This window comes from Montipora foliosa, chromosome 5 (assembly GCF_036669935.1).
Source record: "Montipora foliosa isolate CH-2021 chromosome 5, ASM3666993v2, whole genome shotgun sequence".
In the NCBI taxonomy this organism is placed as follows: domain Eukaryota; kingdom Metazoa; phylum Cnidaria; class Anthozoa; order Scleractinia; family Acroporidae; genus Montipora; species Montipora foliosa.
In genome coordinates, this window is record NC_090873.1 from 4,570,327 (window position 1) to 4,595,326 (window position 25,000).

General features: G+C 38.2%; 1 long non-coding RNA gene across 5 annotated transcripts; it reads left to right on the plus strand.

The window, feature by feature from the left end:
• The first annotated feature begins 3,743 nt into the window (after nt 1-3,743).
• On the plus strand, nt 3,744-24,385 carry LOC138002880 (uncharacterized). 5 transcript variants are annotated; one of them, XR_011123352.1, is made up of 7 exons: nt 5,587-5,693; nt 13,686-13,897; nt 20,021-20,253; nt 20,998-21,118; nt 21,425-21,554; nt 22,963-23,150; nt 23,431-24,385. It is a non-coding gene; the product is annotated as an uncharacterized lncRNA (long non-coding RNA). The 5 variants fall into 5 exon arrangements; XR_011123351.1 differs by lacking the exon at nt 5,587-5,693 and adding an exon at nt 3,744-3,957 and having other exon boundaries at nt 22,963-24,385; XR_011123350.1 differs by having other exon boundaries at nt 21,425-21,582; nt 22,963-24,385.
• The last annotated feature ends 615 nt before the right edge of the window (nt 24,386-25,000 follow it).

Sequence of the window (25,000 nt, forward strand, 5' to 3'; positions counted from 1 at the left end):
TTTGTTATTCAGATTTTTCTTTTCTCTTGGGAACAAAGAAACAATTGTTTAAATTTGCCTGACAATTCTCGGTTTTCACATGACGTCACGACCGCCATGTTGGTGCCCTAAACAAAGAAAAGGCGGCCATGTTGGTGCCCCGACCAAATCCTCCGGGAATTTAACTCTATTATTATGCAAACGCTTCCTTTTGCTTTCGTTGAAAAACATGGCTGTTGATCACGTGAGTGAAAACCAGCAAAAGAAGCAACTCAAAGCAGTCTGGTCTTAGTAGTAAATAACGTCATCTTGCAAATCGCCTATTACTAACAATAAAAGCAAGGTGACACACGCTAACACCAACCCGGTGTGGCCAACACATCACGCATTGGGACAGCACACGTCTTGAGACGACGGGTCTTGAACATCTATGGTTGCTGGCAGCAACTAGATTGAAGGACATACTGAGAGACAACGCCAATGAATAACATCGTGGATTAATAATAATAATAATTATTATTATTATTATTATTATTATTATTATTATTATTGTTGTTGTTATTATTATGATGATGATTATTATTATCTTCATCGTCATTATCATCATCATCGTCATCGTCATCATCATCATCGTCATCATTATCTTCACTTTATTTCGGTCCTCGTCTTTTTTAACTGAGCACAAAAACTGTTCAAATAGGAAGATTGAAAATCAAACTAAATCAAACGAAGTTTAAAAGTTAAAGCCGATCGAGTCATGTTGGTTTTTGAAGCCAGGAGAAAACCAGAGTACCCGCAAAACAGTTGAGTAGACAGCCAAACAAATCAACCCGCAAAATGACATTGTGTCCGGGAATGAAACCCGAGCGCCATTGCTAGAAGTAGAATTATCTCACCGTTGGGTGAACCTCATTCCCCTCCCCAACCCAAAAAGTGGCACCATCTTTCGAAAATCTATGGGAGAAAATAAAAATGATTTTAAAATGGTCTTATAAGGTACATTAACTAAGCATGTATGTATACACGAGGAGAAAAATATTTCTTCCGTAACTTATTAGGAGGACGATCTCTTCATACCGTCTGTCTTGATTGCATGATGAAAAAGGTACCTTCTTTTACAAATGGCTTCAAATTTACATTTGAAAGAAAACAACATGGCGGAGGTATTCGCATTTTGGCTGGACATTTGAATTGCTAATTACTACTAAATTATGCGAGTTTTTTCCTGCCACGTTCCAACTCAAGAAACGCTATGGCGAAACTAAATTATCAAGATTTACGCTGTTTTCATAGCTGTTTTTCCTGAAGAAATGATACCCATGTTGGAGAGTTGTCTAATGGAGTTCTTGTCAAAAACGTTATGGCCGAGGTTACGTCTATATGATGTTATCAAAGGGTTTAGCTGATGATTGCAAAATGACGTGCAGGACACTCGATGGATGAAGAAATATTTCAAGGTGTTTTACAATGAATGCTTAACAGGTATTTTGACAACAATTCTATGTAAATTACATTTCTTGTCTCCATCAAGCGGCGCTTAATTTGAGGTGTAGTAAACTACCCAATGACACACAAAGATATACATGATATTCCAATTTATGCCCGTGTAAAATACCAGCCATCAAGTCCTTATCATAACTTATTTTACAATTTTACAGAAGTTATATTATAGCTATGGTTCTAATACTCTTTTATGACGATCTTTTACGTGTGGCAAAGTATGTATTGTATAATGCAGATTTCTCTTAATATTTGTTTTTATATAACTTTTTTATAGTAACGACTTTTTTAAGGAATATGTAGGTTAAAGATGATAATAGTCTGATGATTGCAAAGTCGGGGCGTAATAAACGCAGTACAGTCTGTTATTTACTAAGATAAATCAGTGCACAGCGTACTGTACAACAATAGTTTATGCGCTTTCTCATACCCTAGGATTTCATTAACTTCATAACACTTATTTATAAATTCATTCATTTATATTCATTTATTATTATTTATTGATTTTGATATTCTAAGGTCTCCCATCACTGTTAAAATTTCCAAATTAATCTAGAAAGTAGAACAGATCTAAAACCCTTAGCACGAGAAAAATGCAAGATGATAGAACAGCCTTTTAAAGCGTTCACATTGGGCTTCTCTTTGGTGGAGGATGAATGATATATCACCCATTTCTTTCACTTACAGAGAAGCAGCTATACTTAATTATATAGATAGTGATGAAATACTAGGATTTTTGCTTTCACTGAAGCATCTTATCTTCACCTCGCGCAGTAAAGATATTATTTTTATCTTTCACAGTGAGGAAAAGGTGTCGTCATGGTAACTAGCACAATTAGCCAATACAAATCGAGTTTCCCCTTTTTGTGGTGTAATTAACATTTTTATGGTTCAATTTGAGTCTGATTATTTGTTTTTCATAACATTCATCTCTTGTTTCATGTTACACGTGTTTTAACGGTTGGTGTCCACTTTTTTGCCATTTCGAGAATACATTTTATCACTATCTATATAACAAATAAAACATTACATGGACGATTGGGGATATGAATTTTTGCTTCTCGTGTTAATACGAGTGAGCACAGAGAACCCGTGAGAGATACTATAAGCACTCGGAGATAAAATTCGTATCTTCGCGCCATAGCATTTTCGTTTGGGAGGCCAAAATATTTGTTGGGCTAGTAACTGATGGGTTAAAAACGAGCAAGTCAAATAGACCCTTTGCAAAAATGGCGCCGAAATTTGAATAACAATACTTATACATCTTAAGCCTAGTGTTAATGCTTTTTAAAGAAAGAATTCCTCTCGAAGATGTGAGGCTTAAGATGTATGAGTATTGTTATTCAAATTGCAGCGCCATTTATGCAATGGGTCTATACACCAGGGTGGGAGGCGTGGTGGCCTCATGGTTAGTGCGCTCGACTCCGGATCGAGTGGTCCGGGTTCGGGGCCTGGCAGGGGACATTGTGTTGTGTTCTTGGGCAAGACACTTTACTCTCACGGTGCCTCTCTCCACCCAGGTGTATAAATGGGTACCGGCGTAAAGCTGGGGGTAACCCTGCGATGGACTAGCATCCCATCCAGGGGGGAGTATAAATACTCCTAGTCGCTTCATGCTAATGAAACCGGAGATAAGCGCCGGCCTGATGAGCCTTCTGGCTCGTAAGCGGAGACTTTACTTTTACTATACACCAGGACCCAGTTGTTCAAACGTTGGATAGCGCTATCCGCCCAATAAATCACTATCCACTGGATAACTCAATTGGTTTTGCTAATGTTTGTCCGCTGGATAGTGATTTATCCGGTGGATAGCGCTATCCATCGTTTGAACAACTGGGGCCAGTTGTTTTAGCATTAAAACAACTAGAAATGTACTCAATCTAGCACTAATTTATCAAAGGAGCTTTTTTTAATAACTTTTCTCAACCAAATTCTGAAAGGAAATGCTTCAGGTCAAATTTCAACCGTGAAAAGATAAAATGGATGACAATATGACCATAATCAATTTCTTCGATAAAGTCAAATTGTCGTGTTTTACTCTCCCACTGAGAAAGCACCAAAATTTCTGTAAGAAATAATCCTTTTACTTTCATGACGCGGTTATTGTCCTCATTTTCCGCAGGGATTTCCAAGAAGTGTAAAGTACCAAAGGCGTTCCCATGTAAGGGTTTCTTAGGTCTTCGTTACTGAATGTAGACTCGATTTTTTCCAGCATAAAAGGTTTAAAAAAATGCCTCAAATGCAAGATATATCGATCCCGCTATACAGCGTATTCTTTATAGTGTAATGAGGAAGGAGATCTTTCCTTAATTTTTTCTTTTTTCCCCTCATTGTTTCTTTTGGGGAACAACTTTACGCATCAATGTTGCTTTATAGTTTCAGAGAAAGTACAGCGCATGTGATGGGTAAAGCTGAAAGCAGTCACGAAGAAATTGGAGGGATGAAGCGGAAGATATTGGCCTTACAGATTGCTTAAAGGTGAGTTGATATCCATTTACCAAGAGTGATAGGCGGGTGATTTTCGGCGCAGTTCATTTAAGAATGCCAAACATTTCGCCTCAATGGAATCATTCAGTTTCTCTCGATTATGAAAGAAGTAAAATGGGTAACCGAAGTTAGTTGGTTTATGGATTATAGAACAAGTTAGCTTTGACCGGAGTTACAATGTTCAAATCATCAAATGGATAACTTGGAAAAAATGTTAAATGTTTGTAGCCTTAGATTATGTTTAGGGAGAGTTGCATAAAGCTCATTGCCGGCTATTTACCGTGAAAAACGAATAACTTTTAACAAACCTTGCCTCCCTGCGCTGAATTTTTTGAAACAGTCAGTTCTCGCGCGTTACCGATCTTTCGACTTTTTACAGCTTAGAATAATTTCGTAGCGGGGGTTATTTTGAAAGCATCCAGCGAGTGATCTCAAACGGCATTTTTCTCGTTCCAATCTTAGCTCTTTCATCCCTAAACAGGCTCCCATTGACGAGTTAAGACGCTTAGCGTTACATAATAGGCAAGGTGTGGAAACCGATGTAATGAATAGAAATTCAATTGTCCAAAACAAAGCATGATACGAACCATTACATGCACAAGATCCGAAAGTTGAGAGAAGGATTCAGTAAGATATAAACGCCTTTGGTGCTTTATGGGAGTGGATCTGGACTCGTTTCGGCCGAAGGGTCCCTTTTTTTGCAAGCTGATCATCATCCGTCTGAGAGCAACCCCTTCACAATTGTTCATGCGTTGGCCCCAGCATTTGACTTTTACGGCCAGTTACGGCAAGTGTTTGACTATGTGCGTATTTAAAGTGGAGAAAGAGGCTCGAGGGTCCTGGAATTTGCATCTTGCAATGATCTTGGGTGTTAGACATTGAAATACATCTTTAAAAGGAACGTGCAGTAGCCGAGATGGGCATCCAGCCAGGAATAAGATTGGTTGAACACATCTATTTCCGTGTAAACTACGCCACCACTGACTGGAAGAGACTGTGATCGTGTGTTGCTGAACTCTGGACTCTGTCTAATGAATCGAAGATAAGCAATCAGGGCATCACAAGGATTAAATTTGAGCTGAAAGGCCTAAAGGTCCTTAAGGATTACAAAAACTTTTAGCGGCAAAGATAGGCGGAAAAATTCCACCGCTTATAACCCTCGACGGTGGTGACAAAGTCAAAAGGCAAAGACACATTAAGCTGAGCAGTGATCGAAATTATCAATTACCATTGCTGGAATCATCGACTCGTCATAAAACCTTGGAGAAAAAAAGAAGAATGAGTAGACAGAATGGGTAAACAGTATAAGTAGTCAACACTGAAACAAGGAAAGCATGAAACGGAACAACACTACGGCAAGAACTTCACAATTTGATAAAATGGCACAGTTTGTTCCTCACTGCATTTTTGAAAAAAAAAAAGCCGTACTGAATACCGGTTTTTAATGCAACTGTTTCATGTTGTTTGGAAGCAGTTGTACTAGGGGTTATCTCGATGAAATATAAAAACTTGGTTTTATGACTTAATGCTCTCGTTTCTGTGAATTGGCAAAAAAATAAAATCCGTGTTCCGGCATCCTGGTATCCCGTCCAATACCTCCTTTATCTCAGAAGCTCCATGAGATGACCCAAGATGGCGGATAACTGCCCGCACCTCAAATAATCAGTCAATATTTGACTCTGCTAATGAGAAAAAAAGGATTGTTATAACGGGACAGTACTACAAAAGTGAGTAATAGAATCAAAGGTAACTTAAAATCTGTCTTTTTGGTTTTTTAAAGGGGCAAGAAGATGTATGTGCCTTTTGCACTAAAAGATACTACCTATTTTCCTCAAAAGGGTTGGATTGTCTGTATTTGTACACAAGAACACACAACGAGTACAAATATTTCACCACATTTGTACAGTTTGTTATTTGAACAGTGGAGAACCAGTTTGCCTAGATAAGCATTTGAGGTGTGAACATTTTCCCTGCACTTGTGACATACAAATCTATCACACTTTGTTGGTTGTTTATACAATTCACTTACTAAAAAATTAATATCATGCGAAAAATTTGGTTCATAAAATAATACAGTAATTGCTTATTGAACGATTTATAGTGTGTAGTATCGTGTGATATTTTTACTCGTCTCTTGTATTTGATGCACAACACGATACTACACACCTAATTGTCCAATGAGATATTATTTGGTTAGAACTGGGGTTTTATTATTAAAGGGTTGAAGCATGTAGGGATATGGGTTTAACACCGGGGGGGGGGGGGGGGGGTCCTGGAAATTCTTAAGTTGCAGAGATGTGTTTTCCTGCATTCTGAAGCCCAAAGCAACGTTCTTCAACCACAGAAAAATCACACCTTTTAGATGCAAAAAAGTGCACTCACATCTTGGCCTTTTCTGAGCTGGAGGCAATTCAGCTCGCGAAGAAAAATAATTGGTGATCGAGCAGGCACCATTAGGACATTTCAGGTTGTCTTTTATTAAGCGCAATTTGTTTTGCAATGCATTGTGGGGAGATGCGTTTTGAGTTGAATCGAATACAGCATGATATGAAACTCTGACATTTTGACGAAAGAAGAAAGACAATGAACAGCATCACCAACAGCACACAGGAGAAAGGACAGCTGAGTAGCATTCATTTTACTGGTGACAATTTTAAATTTCATCCACAAATAGAAAGCTTTTAACAAATCAACAGCACACAGGAGAAAGGATGTTGTGAGTAGCATTTGTTTCACTACAGACAATTTAAAATTTCATCAACAAATACAAAGCTTTGAACAACTAAGAAACGCATCACCAACAGCACACAGGAGAAAGGACAGGTGCATGAGTAGCATTCATTGTACTGCTGACAATTTTAAATTTTATCCACAAATGCACAGCTTTTAACAACTAAGAACAGCATCACCAACAGCATGCAAGACAAATAACAGCTGAGTAGCATTGAATTTCATTTCACTGCTGACACTTTTAAATTTTATCTACAAATGGAAAGGTTTTAACCACTAAGAACAGGGTCACAGCGATTCATTCATTTTACTGCAGACACTTTTACGTTTTATCCACAAATGCAAAGCTTTTAACAGCATCACCAAGAGCACACAGGACAAAGGACAGCTTAGTAGCAATAATTTCACTGCTGACACTTTTAAATTTCATCCACAAATGCAAAGCTTTTAAGAACTAAGAACAGAATCACCAACAGCACACAGGAGATTGGACAGCTGAGTAGCATTCATTCACTGCTGACACCGTTACATGACTAATGTATGTCAGTTCTACATTATCGGATATCTTGAAGTATGCCGATAGAACATGTGATCTATGGCTGTAAAATGTAATACTTCAGTTGATCTTTTGATTAAAGAACTTAACATGGTAGCAGCGGTAAGCGAACTTTAAGCCTTACCACCGTTGTCAAAAGCAATTCCTGAACCTTAAAACCGTCCAGAAACAATGTCAAGTCCAACATCGCCATCAGGCGAACCGCCGCAAGCCTCGGGCCCGCAGATCATTGCGCGTTCACCGCCTGTTCTACACGGAATACAGCCTCCCACAGGTTTAGTTCTTTCAGCTAAAGAAAAAGCTGTAAACTGGAAAGTTTATAAACAACAGTGGGATAACTACGCCATTGTTGCACAGCTCGACAAGCAGCCTGCAGACTACAGAGTCGCCTTCTTGTACTCGATTGGACCCAACGGGGTCAAAATCTACAACAGTTTTGATCTGAGCGAAGAGAACCAACGCAAGCTATCGGAGATAATGAAAGAATTTGATAAGTACGCGATAGGAGAAACTAATGAGACTTATGAGCGTTATATGTTCAACAGCCGCGATCAAAAGGAAGGTGAATCTATCGATGCCTACGTAGGAGAACTGGGAACACTGGCACAAACATGCAATTTCTGCCCATGTTTACACAACTCGCTGATCAGAGATCGAATTGTTCTTGGTGTACATGAGGGTGCCTATTGCGTCAGACGAAATTGACTTTGCAAAAATGCATCGACATAGTAAAGAGCGGTGAGGCTTCGAACACCCAGATGAAGAAGATCATCCAGACATCGAAGACAGAAGATGTTCATAAACATAAGATGAGAAAGCCCAGAAAAACAGAGCAAGATTCACGATACAAGAATGCGAAGCAAACAGACAGAAAGTATCCCGACTGGAAACACGATAATGGACGAAAACCTGGAAGTGATAAGCCGTGTGAGTTCTGTGGAAGAAAACATTGCAGAGGAAGAACCAATTGTTCCGCTTGGGGCCGTATTTGTGGATCCTGTGGCAAAAAAAATCATTTTGCAAGTCAATGTAGAGCGAAAGAAAGAGCACACCAAGTCAAAGAGGATGAAACAAGCGTGGAAGAATTCCTTTATTGTTTGACCACAAAGCCAGAAATGACAGGAACTGTCAGCAGTGTCACGGAGCGTGAAATCTACGCACAGATGCTTATTAACGAGAAACCCGTATAGTTCCATCTCGACTGCGGTGCCACTATGAATGTTTTACCGGTCAAATATGTCAACAAGGAGGATGTTCAACCCACAAAATGAGTGTTACAGATGTGGAACAAAACGGAACTTAAACTGGAAGGGACCTGTCGCGTGACTCTACGTAATCCAAAAAACCGCAGACAGTATTCCGTCAAGTTCATTGCTGTTAAGGACAATTTAACTCCATTGCTAGGAGCAAGCACGAGTCGAGCAAGCTGACAACCTTTGATACACCCTACGGGAGGTACCGATGGAGACGACTTCCATTTGGAGTCAGTGTAGCCAGTGAAATGTTCCAAAAGAGGCTGAACCAGGCACTTGATCGACTTGATGGTTTGTTGACAGTTCATGACGACATGGTTATTTATGGGGTAGGAGATACATGCACCGAGGAGGAGGCAACAGCTGACCACAACAGGAAGTTACAGCAGTTCCTGCAGCGGTGCAGAGAAAGAGGGGTGTAGCTGAATAAAAAGAAGCTAAAGCTGCTATGCAAGGAGATCCCCTACATGGGACATCTGGTCACAGCAAATGGTCTCAAACCTGATCCAGAGAAAATTGAAGCAGTGTGCAACATGCCCAAGCCCAGCAATGTGAAAGCTGAGACGATTCTGTGGTTTTGTAAACTACCTTGCCAAGGTCTTGCCTCAGCTAGCAGAAGTGCTGAAGCCCATACAGCAATTAACACACAAAGAGGCATCATGGTAGTGGCAACATGAGCATGACGTAGCCTTTGAGAAGGTCAAGAAGCTTGTGACACAGGCACCCTTGCTGAAATACTACGACCCCAACGAAGAACTCACTGTTCAGTGAGACGCAAGTGACAAGGGACTTGAGGCTGCCCTAATGCAAAATGGGCAAGCTGTGGCATTTGGCAGCCACGCACTTTAATACAGACCTAGAGACCCGATATGCCCAGATCGAGAAGGAGATGCTGGCAGTAGTCTTTGCACTCCAGAAATTTGACCAGTATGTGTATGGTCGTCCCGTAACAGTCCAGAGTGACCACAGGCCGTTAGCAACGATCTCCAAGAAACCACTGCGAAAGCACCCAAGAGACTTCAAGGAATGCCATTGAAAATCCAGAAATATGACGTCACGATCATCTACAAAGTTAACCTGGTCCAGAAATGTACCTTGCCAACACCCTAAGCCGAGCATTTCTAGCTACCACCCTGAACACCCAAGGAGAGTTTGAACATGTGAATGCTGTTAAGCTACTACCGATGACTGAAGAGAGACTCAAGGAGATGAGAGCCTGCACCCATGATGATAAAGTCTTGCAACAGCTGAAAGAGGTAATCCATACTGGTTGGCCGGAAGAGAAGCAGCAGCTCCCAGCTGTACTGGCCCCTTACTTCAGCTTCAGGGATGAAATGAGTGTCTATCTATGGTCTTGTCTTTACAGGCGAGCAACTCCTCATCCCAAAACTGATGAGACCAAAGATGAAGGAGCACATTCATTACTCTCACATAGGCGTGAATGGTTGTTTAAGACAAGCCAGAGAGTGCATGTACTGGCCCGGCATTACTGCAGAACTGAAGGAGCACATCGCCCAGTGTGAGACATGTAGCAAATGTGAGGTGAAGCAACAGAGAGAGACCTTGATGAGCCGCGAAGTTGCAGAACGCCCATGGGAGAAGATCGGTACAGACCTGTATACCATAGATGGCAATGAATATCTAATCGTTGTTGATTATTTCTCAAACTTTTGGGAAATAGACAACTTACCGGACACGAAAGCAAGCACCGTCATAAAGAAGTTGAAGTGCCATTTTGCAAGGCAAGGAATCCCAGACATTGTAATCAGTGACAATGGTCCACAATTTGCCTGCGAGAAATTTGCCAGTTTTGCAAGCGAATCGGGTTTGGAGCACCGCACGGGGAGTCCTGTACACCAACAGACGAATGGCAAAGCGGAAGCAGCTGTGAAAGTTGCAAAACGACTCCTGCGCAAGATGAAAGAAACCAACGGAGACATCTACCTTGCAGTCCTAGCACTAAGGAACACCCCCACTGAATCAATGGGTACCAGTCCAGCCCAGCGGTTATTAGATCGACGTTGTAAAACGCAACTCCCTACTACCAAAGCTTCATCAAGACCACAGTCTGTGCGTGCTGAAGCAGTTAAGAAGGAGACTCTGGAAAGACAAGCGCGACAAGCCAAATACTACAACAAGGGCACCCGAGACCTTTCCCCCTTGGAAGAAGGGGATGTGGTAAGAATGAGACCATTTAGACTTGGATGGAAAGAGTGGGAAAAAGCGACAGTGACCAAGCGACATGATGAAAGATCTTATGAGATAATACTATGTAATACTTCAGTTGATCTTTTGATTAAAGAACTTAACAGACACTTTTAAATTTTATCTACAAATGCAAAGGTTTTAACCACTAAGAACAGTATCATCGACAGCACACAGGAGAAAGGACAGCTAAGTAGCATTCATTTTTTTGCTGATATTTTTAAATTTTATCCACAAATGCAAAGGTTTTAACCACTAAGAACAGCATCACCAACAGCACACAGGAGAAAGGACAGCTGAGTAGCATTCATTTAACTTCTCACACTTTTAGATTTATCCGCAAATGGAAACATTTAACCCTTTAACACCCAAACCGGCCTAAACAGGCCAGACTTAGTATTTTACTCTGTCAATGGGTTAAACAACTTTTAATTGCGTAACTCAGGCTCACGAAGCGCACCAGTAGAGCACCATACTTAAGAGTTTTTGGGAAATCTATCCATGAAAGAAATTTTGGTTATGATGTCACGTACATGTACATGTACGCCATTCGCTCACACAGACTGTCGGGGTGGTGGTGGTGGGAAGGCAGGACAGCCTCTGGGGACTGGAGTGTGAATGGGCAATTTTCCTTGGCAGGAAGTAGTGTGGCAGCGTTGTATTTGGCAACCCACATTTTTCTGGTGGGAAATCGTATTAGTGACAAGCAACGGGATAAAGAGCAGAAAAGAGCATGAGAGGAGAGGTGACAAAATTTTAAGCGAAGAAATCCTTGAGAGATGTCGAGAAAGGAGATCAGAAGAAGTAGAGAAAATTTCAAATTTTAAGCTGAGAGAAATAGGGCGAGAGACAAAACACTTATTTACATGTACAATGGTTACATGTAGCTTTCACATAACGTTACAGTTTTCTTTCTGTAATGAGGAGCTTATATGCCTTGCATATTGTAAAACTAGCTAAAAAAGGAAGAAGGAACCGTGAGATTCTGGCACATTTCAACAATCACATTTATATGCTTTTTGTGTGAAATGGGTCTTCAGTTGTGAGCTGCTTTGTTTGACTGTGAAATTGCAGTTGAGTAACCAAATTTACTACACTTTAGGTTGACTTTTTAATTAAGAGAGATTTTTGCTGTTGTTCTGAACTGAAGAGAAGGAGGGATTATTAAAAGATCGTCACCCAAATGGAAAATGTTGTTGAAGAGATTACTGTGCATGTAATTTCACATTTAGTTTTTGATTAAAATTGTTAGACAAGTTATTGTTTGCAATTCTTGTTTGTTTACTGCTGTCACCACAGAGGTGTTTCTTCTATTTATTTTTATCACTGTGACAGTGACTGTAAACTGTACACACAATGACGATTAATTTTGTACTTAATTTATGGAGAAGAATAATATGTCCATAAACACTACATGTACAATCCATTACCTGGTGATAGTTTTAATAGGTATAGAATAAAGGTGATACCGAGTAATTGCATTGTGTCTATAAGACAGGCAACAAATGCAAGGAATTGATGTATTATTGATGTATACTCGTATACTTGATGTATACTTGATGTATACTTGATGTATACTTGTAATATTTCAATATAATTCTATAATTTATCATCTTCAGACTGAAGTGAAATACAGGTAGGAGAAATTGAAATACTGCGAGATGGTACATCAGAACAAAGAATGAACCTGTCAAGAGAATAGGCATAGTTCTCTACTTGCTTTTAAACCATTTAGTGCTTGTGAAGAAACATGTAATTTTGTGGTCTTCTCTTTGATTCGGATTATTATTATTATTATTATTATTATGAGCAGTATGAAAATATAAATAAATTGTTGTTATTATTATTATTATTATTATTATTATTTTTATCATTAAAGTGTGAAGTACTGTGTCTCCTGTGCATGCTTTCTACATATTGAATGGTACTCCATTTAAAGAAACTGATCTGGCTAAATATCTTTACATGTAGTTAGTAATCAACATTTCGAAAGATCTTATAAAGTGGAGTTAAAATATTTAATAATGTAACCATAGCTAAAGCTAATTGCTCCCTTGGATTCCTGAAAAGAAATCTGTTACAGTATCTTCAAGTTCCACACATGAGAGGCATATGTGAGATTTGTGTGCCCCCAACTCAAAGAGCAGGTGTTGGAAACAATGATGCCCACAAATTTTAAATAGTTCAACGGCATGCTGCAAGGTGGATACTGAAGAGATAGCTCAATACTTTTAGCGTCACTTGCTCAATGACCCGGGCTGGAGAATACTGGAGCAGAGGAGAGTTTTTGCACTGCTTACACTCCTTTTTGAGATTTACAATGTACATGACTTGTATTATAATGGTTGATGCCAGAAAAGTACTGACTGTTAGATCCCAGCGCTCAGTGTCATGCAAAGCCATATAGCTACAGCTTCGCTCCTCTATCTACCAGTACTTCCTCTCGCTGCCTTTCATTTTACCCTAGAACAATTATGTAGTGGAACAGTCTACCTCAGTCGTTTTTTTGAGTAGGTCAACCTAACTTAATTTAAAAAGTCTGTTTCTTTCACTCACAATCCCGTAAACTAGAAATTTGTATCTTGAATGTTTGTGTTAGCTGGTCAACCTCAAGCCAGCAATCTTCAGCTTGAAAGAGTAGTCATTTTTGGTAAATAAATAACTAGTTATAGTGAACTGTTGTCTTGGAGGTCTACATGTAGTTCTTTGGGGCTGCCTTGCCCCCATGCATTAAGACATTCATTAATTTTGATGTTTTGAACCACATGACTAAAGGAACAGGAGAGTCCTTGAAGAACTTTGAACAAATCTTTACTGAAAAAGGATTTGAGAATTTATTACGTGACTGGACTAAATAATTGTTCTTGAAAGGAAACATTGCTTTCAACACACAAACCACCATTTGTAGTTCTGATAATTCACTTGTTCATGTACATGTATAATAATTATTCTGTTAATTATGGGTCTTTTCACAGGGATTTCAAGTACAGCCGTAGAAGCTGGCAATCAGCTGTCTACTCCCATCTACTGCCTGTATGTTGTTAGAACTTTACCTCTCACTACTGGCTAATCTGCCTTGAAAAGGCAGAGGAGAACCTTCCAATCTCTGTGATGCTTAACACAGATAGCAGAATGATGTAGTTTGGCATCTGTTTGATGTTGTCGGTGAGCTTCCTCCATTGCTAAGGTACACAAATTAGAGTAATTCCTCACCAAATAATTATTTTGACCAGAAGAGCAGTTTTTATTTGAATTTAATTAATTTTGTAAAACCAAAATCAAGTAATCACTTATACATGTAGGCCAATCAGATCTTGAAACAACTATAAAAGATATTTAAACAATTTTAAATACAGGGAAAGAGATTATATTTTAAGCAAGTTACGTGATATGTTTTGGTTTACAGCTGTAATGTCTAATTTGTTGGCAAAGTGGCATGAAATTTCTATAACTATCACAGAGAGTTGCACTGTACGTAGTATTAAAACCAATTTGTATCGACACCCAATTGAAAACCCCTTCAATACATACTTAATTGACCGCTCCCCATAGGTGCTCTTCAGGGCCAATGAAACAACAACAACTGTTAAGAATCCCAACTGGCCAGAGGCAAACCAGTTGGCTATTTACAAGTGCAGCTGGGAAGTTGAACCAGGGACTACAAGGAACAAATCACTGAGTGGTCAGAGCAGGTCTTGAACACGGGATCTCCGGATCTCAAGGCAAGCGCCCTAACCACTGGGCCACACTGCCTCCCCTATCAGAGTACTAAACATTATTAAGACCCTTGGCAATTGTGAGATATTAAATTGACTCTTTACAGAATCCTCAGTCAGCTGGACATGTTAACCTACATGTAAACCAGAGTTTTTTTAAATGGCGAGTTAAATGAAGCAACAAATCTAACTTTTAAACCCTTGAACAGTCCTTAATCACTTCAAAGAGGAGGTTAAACAGTGAGCAAGAGCTATTATAATACAGTTAGACTCGCCATGTCAGAGCACTTCAGAAAGGGAGTCTATTATACAAAATCCACACATGCTGCTGCAAATCTTCGAAACTCTGAAGATGAATATTGCTGACCGTTGTCTGAAATGACAGTATAAGGCTTCCCGTGACATGCAAAATGCATTGTTTAGTTTGCAAATCACTGTTTGAAATGAGGTATAATCTGCAAGGACAAGGCTACTACTGGGTATGCTCCATGGAATTTGGAGAGTATTGGTAATGTTTGCGAAAGTAAACAATGGTTACCATAGTAACTTGCTCCCAAGATGAGGTTGAAGAGGTTCACTCAGTCTAGCTTGTTCTGGCTTGACAGTCTGGCACATGGAACACTTATTGATCAGCTTCTTGAGCTGTGTAGACATTCCTTGGCAGGAGAAAACATGGGGCAGGGGAGACTCTGGGATATCAAGACCAGGTCATCGTGGAGTGTCATCTCATCTTGGTATTAATTTGATGGCTGTGTTCTAGTGGGTATGCTCCATGGAAGTTGGAGAGTATTGGTTATGGTTTAAGTGACAAACTTGAGAAACTGCAATTTTAATGAGCAGAACTGCTCGTAACATAACTGGGGCTAGCTGGTATAGGTTCAATCTGCTCAGAGACTCAAGGAACTCTACTGGTCTTAAGCCTCTCAGACAGACGTGATGCGCAACTTAAAGACTAAGTCTTTAATGTTGAAAACTATCACCAACCAAGAACCTTTGTATTTCGCCAATACTAACACTATGTCTTTTCAGAACCACAATCTGAGAACTTCTAAACATAATCTATTAATTCCAAGACCAAACACTGAAGCCCTTTAAAACAGCTTCCGATATAGGGGTGTTGTTGCATGGAATTATCTGTTTTACGAGGCTAAGCAGGCCACTACCTATTGTAAAATAATTTTATTCATTTTTAGAGACTGATGCAGTTATCTATTACTAGATTGAAATTAATTGTAATGTAGAGATTTTTGTAATTATAGTTTGTTAAATCTTTAAGTCCTTTTTACATTTATCATACACTGTACATGTAATTTTAACATTATTATAAGTATTTATAGAGCACGGCTCCCTGGCCGGAGAACACTTACTTTAATGTGAATTTGAATTCTGTGGATATTAATTAAAGTTTTGTGTTGTATTGTATTGATTGTTGGCCAACCTGTGTGTTTGACCTTTGACAACACTTGTAGAGATACATCTTTGCGTCTTTCTGCTTGAAACTAATTGGCAAGTGTTGAACAGATGCAGATACTGTATTGGCAGATCCTTAACCGACCCTTGTAGAAAAGTGAGGAGTTCGACTTCTGTGGAATTTTACTGTAGGGAAGGCATACGAAAGCATTTACTATGTGCAACTGCATCTCTTTGCCAGAGTTGTAGGTGACTGTCAGATTTTATTAATTAATATACAGACGGAGCATCAAATGCTGTTAAGCGTCTTTTAGATGCTGTGTTGATAGGCCTTCTCTGGATTGCAATCAACGGCTTGTGATTTGTTTCCACAGTGATATGTTTGGCTTAAATGTACTGTTCACTGTGCTCACAGGAGAACACACGTCTAGCAAGGAGTTCCTTCTCTGGGAGTTAGAGCTCTATTTGCATACAGTAGTGTACTGGCTGTCTGTCTTGAAGGAACGTTGCGGTCATTTCGTACTTACATTTACATGTAGAGGCGTCACACTGTATAGTTACATTTTTATTCACATCAGAGTACTGCAAATTTAAAGTGGAGCTTTTAATTTAGTAACGAGCTCTTTCATTGTCTTGAGGTTGTTGCCAGCACCATTTTCTGCAGCTACATGTATCTTCGGGGCTGAGAAACTGTAGACAGAATTTCACGAGATTCTGGACAATTCCTGTTTTCAAATTTGCAACATTCATAGGTGTCATTATAAGTCAGCTATTGCGTGTACAGTCATGCACCCTTGATGGGTCAGGCAGTAGACCTACATGTAATGCACAGTAAAGGGGGTGTCCTATGAAAGGAATTTTCATAGATAATTGAGAATAACAGTTAAAAATTTTTCTTCCTCATTTGTTTAATAAAGGCATCAATTATAGAAGTGGCAGAGCATATTTCTTCAGTCAGACTGTTCTGAAGTTTTGGTGCCTGGAATGTGAGGGAGTTCAGTCCGTAGGTTAAAGTGTGAACTCTTGATACGTTCAATTTCGTAGTTGACTAAGATTTTTTGTGTATTGACTCGTTCAATCAGTACTTCACTGGTGTATTTAGGAGCTAACTAAGTTGTTTAATTCGATCTTTTTGAACAAAGATGCAGACATCTTGTTTAAATTATTCTGTTTGCCAAGCTACAATCTTAGACAAAACCTTGAAACACTTTGGAAATCCTCGCACCGTTTTTGTCCCCCTCCCTTTTTCAATGTTGGTGTAGCCAGTCAAAGAGGAAAATGTCGTCTCAATGCTGTCAAGGGGAAAGGGGTGTTACAAGGATTTTTGGCGAGGATTGTAGCTTGGCATATGGATTTTCTTATCAATAACTTGTCATTATGTTGAGTTTTTATTGTCCCATTTGAGTCTGTGGGCTCTTTCGTTTGTAAACCTTTTTTGAGTTTTCATTGATTTCCTTTCCCAGAAAATTGCCTTACTTTTGAGAAAGTGCATTAATATGAAATTCCATTACAATAATTTTTTTGTGCTTGTTGGAAGTACATGTATCTGTTGCTTACGTTTTTCCAGAATGCTTTGTGTACTTGATCGTGAAAATCTCAGAGTTGATGATCTATTTTAACTGGATGGGTAGTAAAGTTAAATTTTCTACAATGGGTATGCTGTTATTACCAATAGCGATTTTAAGTTCAGGGTCATTCCTTGTTCTACAGTGTGTACTTGCTTTTGCCACCAATATGTTTATACACTTCAAGGGGTTTTTATCACTAGATTACTATTTGAGAACCAAGCACTAACCAATGTTTTGCACAGGGTTTAATGTCTTGTTTATGTCATCCAAATTTGTACTAGCAAAGTGTAACTGATTGACTACAAAATTGAACGTCAGCATAGTTCGAGATTGTTGCCTTTATATTGAGAAAGGAGAAAAGATCATAAAATATTATAAAACCATTGAACAGTTATTGTAGTGGAACTCTTATCCTGGTAAAGAGCCATTCTGATGTAGTGTCGTTTTGTTACTTGTACACAATGTTTCTCAGTTTTTAATAGCTTAAATTTGCAGCAAATCCAGACTGGTCTGACTTATGCCGTAGGATTTTGATGAAAGTTAATATAATTATTTGCAAGCCACTTATTTTTTAACTGGGCAGAGATGAACCAAGTTAAGATGCTGATCATCACAGTTATTAACTATAGTATAAAGTATAGTACTTGAGCAGTAATGAAACTGGAAAGCCTGAAAATTTGAAACTTGAAATGGATTCGAATCCTGACCTCTGCTATATAGACCACTTTCACCTCAGTCTACATTCTTTTGTATTTACATGTGTGTTTAATTCGATGTATTGATGATCCTGACCCAATGATCTTAACTTGACTTTAAAGTGCTACTATTATCAACTTTTTATCCCGTAACTTTTTATGTTTATCATACAGAATTCCAGGAAAGATTACAAATGCCGTTTACCGTTGGAAATAATTATCTGCATTGGCTCCGGAAATATTTAAGTTTGAAAAATGTGCAAAATATGCAAATGAGAGGATTTCATGATGACGTCATTCACTCAACCCAGTATATAAATAGAGCTGTCTTGGTCAATTTGTAGCAGAGACCATTGAAATTTGGTTGGCTAATAGTTCTACAGGCAACACACCTACGGCTGTAAAGAAATTGGTTCCCATGACAACTCACTCTTTTCCAGTTCCCTCGGACCTTATTTAAATATTTTGGTGATCTTACGCTAGAAAAACATTTAGCAAGGCCACAAACTCAACCTAACATATTTACATGCTTGCAGGATCATGCAAACGAGGCAACATTGGCAAATATCAAAATAGATCACTAAAGCCTTTAAAATCAGGGAGGTCTGGAACTCTGTATGTTACCATGGTAACAAAGCTGGTATGCTCATAATGTGGAGCACATCTACTAGAATCTTACTGCAAAGAATCGAGTATTTCTGATACAAATCGGCTGAGATATCTCTTTTCATCATATTTGATCAAAATGCGATTGAGTTTATGACGTCATCACTTGGCTAATTTGCAAATTGTAAAAACTTGAATATCTCTGGAACCAAACAAGGTATTTGAAAATAGTAAACAGCATTCTTCTTCTTGTACAGACTACAAGCTTATGTCTTAAAATGACTTGGATAGGAACTTAGATGCGAATTTCGTCATAGTAGCACTTAAACAGTTTTGCTAGTGCATTAGTTTGTAACTTGGATCGAAGCTAGTCAAATGGTTTGTCAAGCATCCGTAACGTTTTCTGTAAGCTGGCAAGTATCTGCTTAATATTGTATTGATCAGAAGTAACTAGGGTGATAAGTGATGATGTAAGCATTTCTCAAAGACGTTTTCAATGGCTAGTAGAACAGATACTCAGGTCTACATGACTGTGTAATTAGTTTTCTCGAAATGTTCGCCCTTCCCTTCTCAAATGCAGGTGTTATTTCTCCTTCCTTTCACATAGTTGGTAATTAGTACCTTTACTCGGCAACTCGTTGAACAAAGAGCAGAGTGAATGGTGGAGAGCCTGTTCCCTGTATTTGAATGCTTTGAGAGGAATGAAGTTTGTTGATGTTTAGGTTTTTGAGGATATCAGCAATCTGACCGGTGGTTGGAAATTGAAAGAATCCTCGTGATTTGAGAAATTTTACTTGGATGATTGTCCTACTCCTCCATAGGGCCTTACTATCAAGTGACCCACATATGCTGGCAGTAGTTATTGTCATGAGCATTGCGGCATTTTCAAGATTGGTGCAAAGGCCTCCATCTTGACAAAAAGTTTGCATTTTCACCTTTAAAATCATGACTAAGAAGGAAACAAAGTCAAGTTGTTGTTTTTTTTTTTGTGGTAGACTGAAGTTTGGCAGGCCACTGATGACGGATTCTCCACTAACTGGTTCAATTATAAGGCTTCACCACAGGGTTGTAAAATTAAAGTTTTTGCTTAGGACTTGTACAGCTGTCACTCTGAATTATCTCACTTTACATTGTAGTAACAATTAAATTATTTTAGTCTTGCACAGCTGTAGGAATTTTGGGTTTCACATAGTTACAAAGTTTGAGATATGTTATGGAATTTTATTGCATTTTGCCCCTCACTATTTTTCTTAAAGATTATCTAAACCCTGTTTTTCAACTTTGAATTTTGTTTTCCTGTCTGATTTCTCTGCAGGTACCTAGCCCATTATTAATGTTGCTAGGCTTTGATATTGTACAATGCACTGTGTGTATCTTGGAGTCAGCAGCTTGTTGCTCTTTGGTTCGATTCAAATCATGGAGGGCCGAAAGTGGAAAGAGTTGACAAATGCCTGTTAGAGATCCAGACCCCTAGCATGATTACCAGATTCCCATTTGCAAGAAGTCACAGTACAACACCATGTGAATTTTTGGAACTGCAAACTTAAGGTACCCAGATGAATTGTTGACAAAGAATACTGTAAGTGAAGGATCATCCCTGTTATCTCAACTTAAAGTGCCCCTGCGACCCAAAAATCAATTCTCATTTGACCAGCTCTCTGTTGGCTTTTGGGAACTGCAAGCTGGACTGTTCACTTATTCATTCGAAAATACAGATTACCAAGAAGCATTAATTAAATCTTGAGTCACTGTTGCCAGTGTTTTATCCATCATTCCCCATTTTTTTCTATACCCTTGGTTTTTAAAGTTGGTTTATGTACAATGTAGCTACTGTAGTGTTTCTGAGCATCCATGATACACCACAGAGAACTCCTTGCCCTATTCTTTTTGAGCAGTGTGTGGGTTTTTTTGTGTTGCCCAGGGTTTGTTCTTTTTTTCTGAGAAGACTAAGAGAGTCCATTATTTTCTTCCCGGTTATTTGAAGACTGACACTGACTCTGTACTGCAACTACACGTACAGCTGTAGTTGTCTTTTACTTCATTCTTTGTTTGAAGATATCCTCGATTACAATGTCTTCCTGGTGGGTGGCATCACAGTCTATTGTCCATGTACTGAGGAGGTGCCTGCTTAAATTTCCATAGCTAAGGTGCTTGTAGGCTGGCAGTAGAGTACATCTGAAGGCATATGAATTATTTGTAGGATGTGTTTTTGAATTTTCAGTGTGGTAAAAATACTCCCAAAAGCAGTGATTATGCAGGACTGTAACAGCGCATGTCTTTTTTAATCCACAGATCCAATTGATGTGTACTTTTTAGTTGTTACACCCTTATCCCCATGTGGAGCAGTACTAGGTCCCTATGTTGATTGTGGAAATTATGATTTGTCATGGAATCTTTGGATATTGCAAGTGAGGTAAGTCATCTGTTATGATAAACCCCCAAGTTTGGATAAATGTCCTTTGCATTGACAGTAATAATTATAATTATTATTATTTTTTTTTATAAGTTTCGTTGTTTTGAGTATCTAACCTGTGCATTAAATTGGTTTGTTGTATGCATTGAAGTATACAATTTATCTGTAAGTGGTTTCCCTTGACAAGTACACGTAGTTATAGTCAGAGTAAAATCTTAGTTTCATTTTGAATAATGATATTGTATAGAGTATCGTCATACCACTGAAATTTTGTATATTTGATTGGTTGCTTTAAATTTATTCCAGAGATGAAGACAATCCTTTATTCTGGAGGAGAAACATTGTGCCCTGTGTAATTCTACTGTAGTCACCTGCAAAGGCTCTGCTAAGTGAATCTCAAGGCTGAAGAGGAAGTTGAAACACATGTCATCCCAAAGTGAGTGACAATGAATCAAGTTGTGAAGGTAGAGTGTACACTACTGTCTCTTTATGCCCCAAAATCTTGAAGAACCATGTACCTGATGTTTGTTAATTTTTTATGTTTAGTGTTGTCGCCTTCACCTTCATTAGTGCCTGGGTTTTTGTGTTCCATCATTGCACCTAGTTTTTCTAAGTTGTAAGCTTTAATTTCAATGTTGTTTCCACACCTTTTTGAGTGCAAAGTAGAGTTTTGGTGTTCCTTCCGGCCAATATTGGTAGCAGAGCGAGAGAAACAAGGCTTGTGATGACTTGTTAGAGAAATTAAAAGGTCAAAAATGAGTGTCCGAAATGCAATTAACTAAGCTGTATTCGGGAGATGCTCCAGAGATCAAGGGTATTTTAACTGCTGTAGAAGAAACACCGTGTTACGTTTGCCGAGGCCGAAACTGAAAAATTCACTGAGTATACGGACAGACAGATTGTGGTCATGCCTAAGGTTTCTTGAGCACTCTTAGAGAAATTTTGTATTATGTCCACGTGGCCATGTACTCTTAGTCTTGTATGTTTAGTTGTAAATACAGAATGAAGAGGATTATGGAATTTTATTTATTATGATTGAGTAGTTAAGTAAGTACTTTAACAGCTATTTACATTGTATTCCTATGTGGAGTATGCAGAAAGTTGATTACTTCAGCATTGTAGTACACATACAATACAATATAATTATAAGGGTTGGCCATCCTTGTAGCGATCCACAGTGTATGGCTTACATTAATATATAGGCATGGAAAATTTGAATTCAATTTATTTCCTGATTCAAATAGGAGTGTCTACTAATCTTGCATTATGTTAATTGAAGTACTAAAAAAAGTCGAACTGTACTCTTAATCCTTATAGTACAAATTCTGAAAACCACATAGTCGGAATAATAGATTTTTTGTTTCTATGTAAAATGTAGATAATTATGTTGCTTGTATTTTGTTTCTTTTTGTGCCAAAAATTATAATATTTTTCACTTGATTAGTACTGTATGGCAGCTAGTGATATTAAATGGACATAATTTTCTCATTATCATCATGGTGATTTACAAGTAGGCCTTTTTAGTTACGAGGCAGTTGATGTGTTTTCTGTCTGAGCTTAAGTAAAGAGGCCAAAAAATTGGGTTGAAGTTACAGTTGTTCCACCATTTTTAGCCGCTGAATGTAGTTAGTATAGGAAGGCAATATTAATGTGTCTTGAATCTTTTTTGATGGTCTGTTATTGTAGTTTTGTATTATATGTATATATTATTAAGGGCGTTGTATGTTGAAGTCATGAAATGATTTCTCTTGCGGGTTCTGAGCCGTTGAGAAAGGAAGAATGCAATCAAGTTTGTCAATATAGATATAACTCTGTGATGACTTTCATTTGTTATTGTCTTGCAGGACTGTTACAGCGACCACCATTGAATGTTTGAGTTTTGTAATGCACACTGTAACTTAAGCAGCATCTGTTTTGAGGAAATCAGACGGTTTGGCTTCGCTACCCATTAAAAATGAGATGATTACATTCCTGTCCTTTCTAATTCCAGCATCTTTTGCGTCCGGGATATTATACAGACAGCGTTGCCGATGTTGGTAGTCACTTAAATTGTTGTCGTATTGCTGTCTAAATTTTTAGTTTTACACTTGCCCCCCTCCCGTTGATAGAAAAGGTAATTTTCATGTTCATGTTTTTATTTGGTAAGAATTTAAGCCCGCGATTTGAAAAGCAGAGGAAGGTTGTCTTCCCTTAGCCGCGTTTACTACGCAGTACATGATCTGTTTTTTGAAAAATTATGGTGTTTCTCAGTTGTCTTTTTTGTGAAGATTGTAACTCCGTTGCTAATATGTTTCTTTCTCCTTTTTTCTTAGCTGCGTATTCATGCATTCATTAAATGGGTTGTTAAGGATTGTCTTTTCGAACTGTATAGGGTTTATCTCCGTTAGTTAGGAAAGCAGGTTTGTATTTGCTTTATGTAGAGTAGAATAGCTGGAAGGACGGAAATTCTTTTGTTGTGTGTACTGTTTACCGGTTTGTTGAATAATTTTTTCGTGGCGTGTATATATAAAATATAAGTGTCAACGAGGGTTTGGCACTGTTTTTGTTGTAAATATCTGTGTGTCAAGTAAGGTTTTTGAGTAGATTTTTCGTTGTTGTAACAAGGAATGAAACAATGTATTTCATTTAAGTTTTATTTTCTTCCTATGAATTTACAATGTAACTAGTTATTACAAAGTAGTTGATATTAAATATGGTTTATTACATATCTAAAAGTGGTTCTTTACAAGTTAATGTTTCTTCCAGTATAACTAATTAACTTACTGATATAAATAAGCGTACATATTAGAAGTGCTGGTTTTTAGATGAAAGTTAGAAGTGACCTCGTACTTATAAGGACAATTTAAGCAGTTAAGAGTACTTAAATTGTCCTTTTAAGTACGAGAATCACTTCCAGCTATTGCCTATATCTTGCACTTCTAATACGTACGTTTTATTCATTGCTCCCAACTGTGTTGCTTTCTGTCTCAGTTTGTTGGGTTTGAATCCCGTTGGAGCATTGCACCGGCAACAAATGGGTTTGAATCCCTTGAAGCCGCCTGAATTTTTCAGGTTTTTATAAGAGACAATTGCTAAAATTGTCCACACATGTGCATATTGAGTGATTATATCACTCATGTAAATAAGCGTACATATTAGAAGTACTTGTTATATACGCACAATTAAAAGTTATTCTCCCACTTATCAGGACAACTTAAGTCGAGACAGCAGAAAGCAAATCGTTATCTTTAAGAAAGTTACGACATTTTTTATTTTCGAAGACATGTTTCGATGTTACAAACATCGTCAGTTACAAAATATTTGAAAAACCGTTAGGACTATATGTTTCGCCTAGTTGTTATATAGTCCTAAAGGTTTTTCAAATATTTTGTAACCGACGATGTTTGTAACATCGAAACACGTCTTCGAAAATAAAAAATGTCGTAACTTTCTTAAAGATAACGACAATTTAAGTCTGTTTTATTAGAGAAAACTGCTTAAATTGTCCTGATATGTGCAAGGAACACTTCTAACTTTTGTCTATACCCTGCACTTCTAATACGTACGTTTTATTCATTGCTCTTACCTTAAAGTGTGTGGCTTTCTATCTGAGTTTGTCCTTCTTTTCTACTTATACAGATAAGCGTACATATTAGAAGTGCGTACATATTAGAAGTTATTCTCCCACTTATCAGGACAACTAAAGTCTGTTTTATAAAAAACAACTGCTTAAATTGTCCTGATATGTGCAAGGAACACTTCCAACTTTCGTCCATATCCCGCACTTCTAATTCGTACGTTTTATTCATTACTCCCAACTGTGTTGCTTTCTGTCTCAGTTTGTTGGGTTTGAATCCCATTGGAGTATTATACCAGAATCGAATGGGATCGAATCGGGTTGAA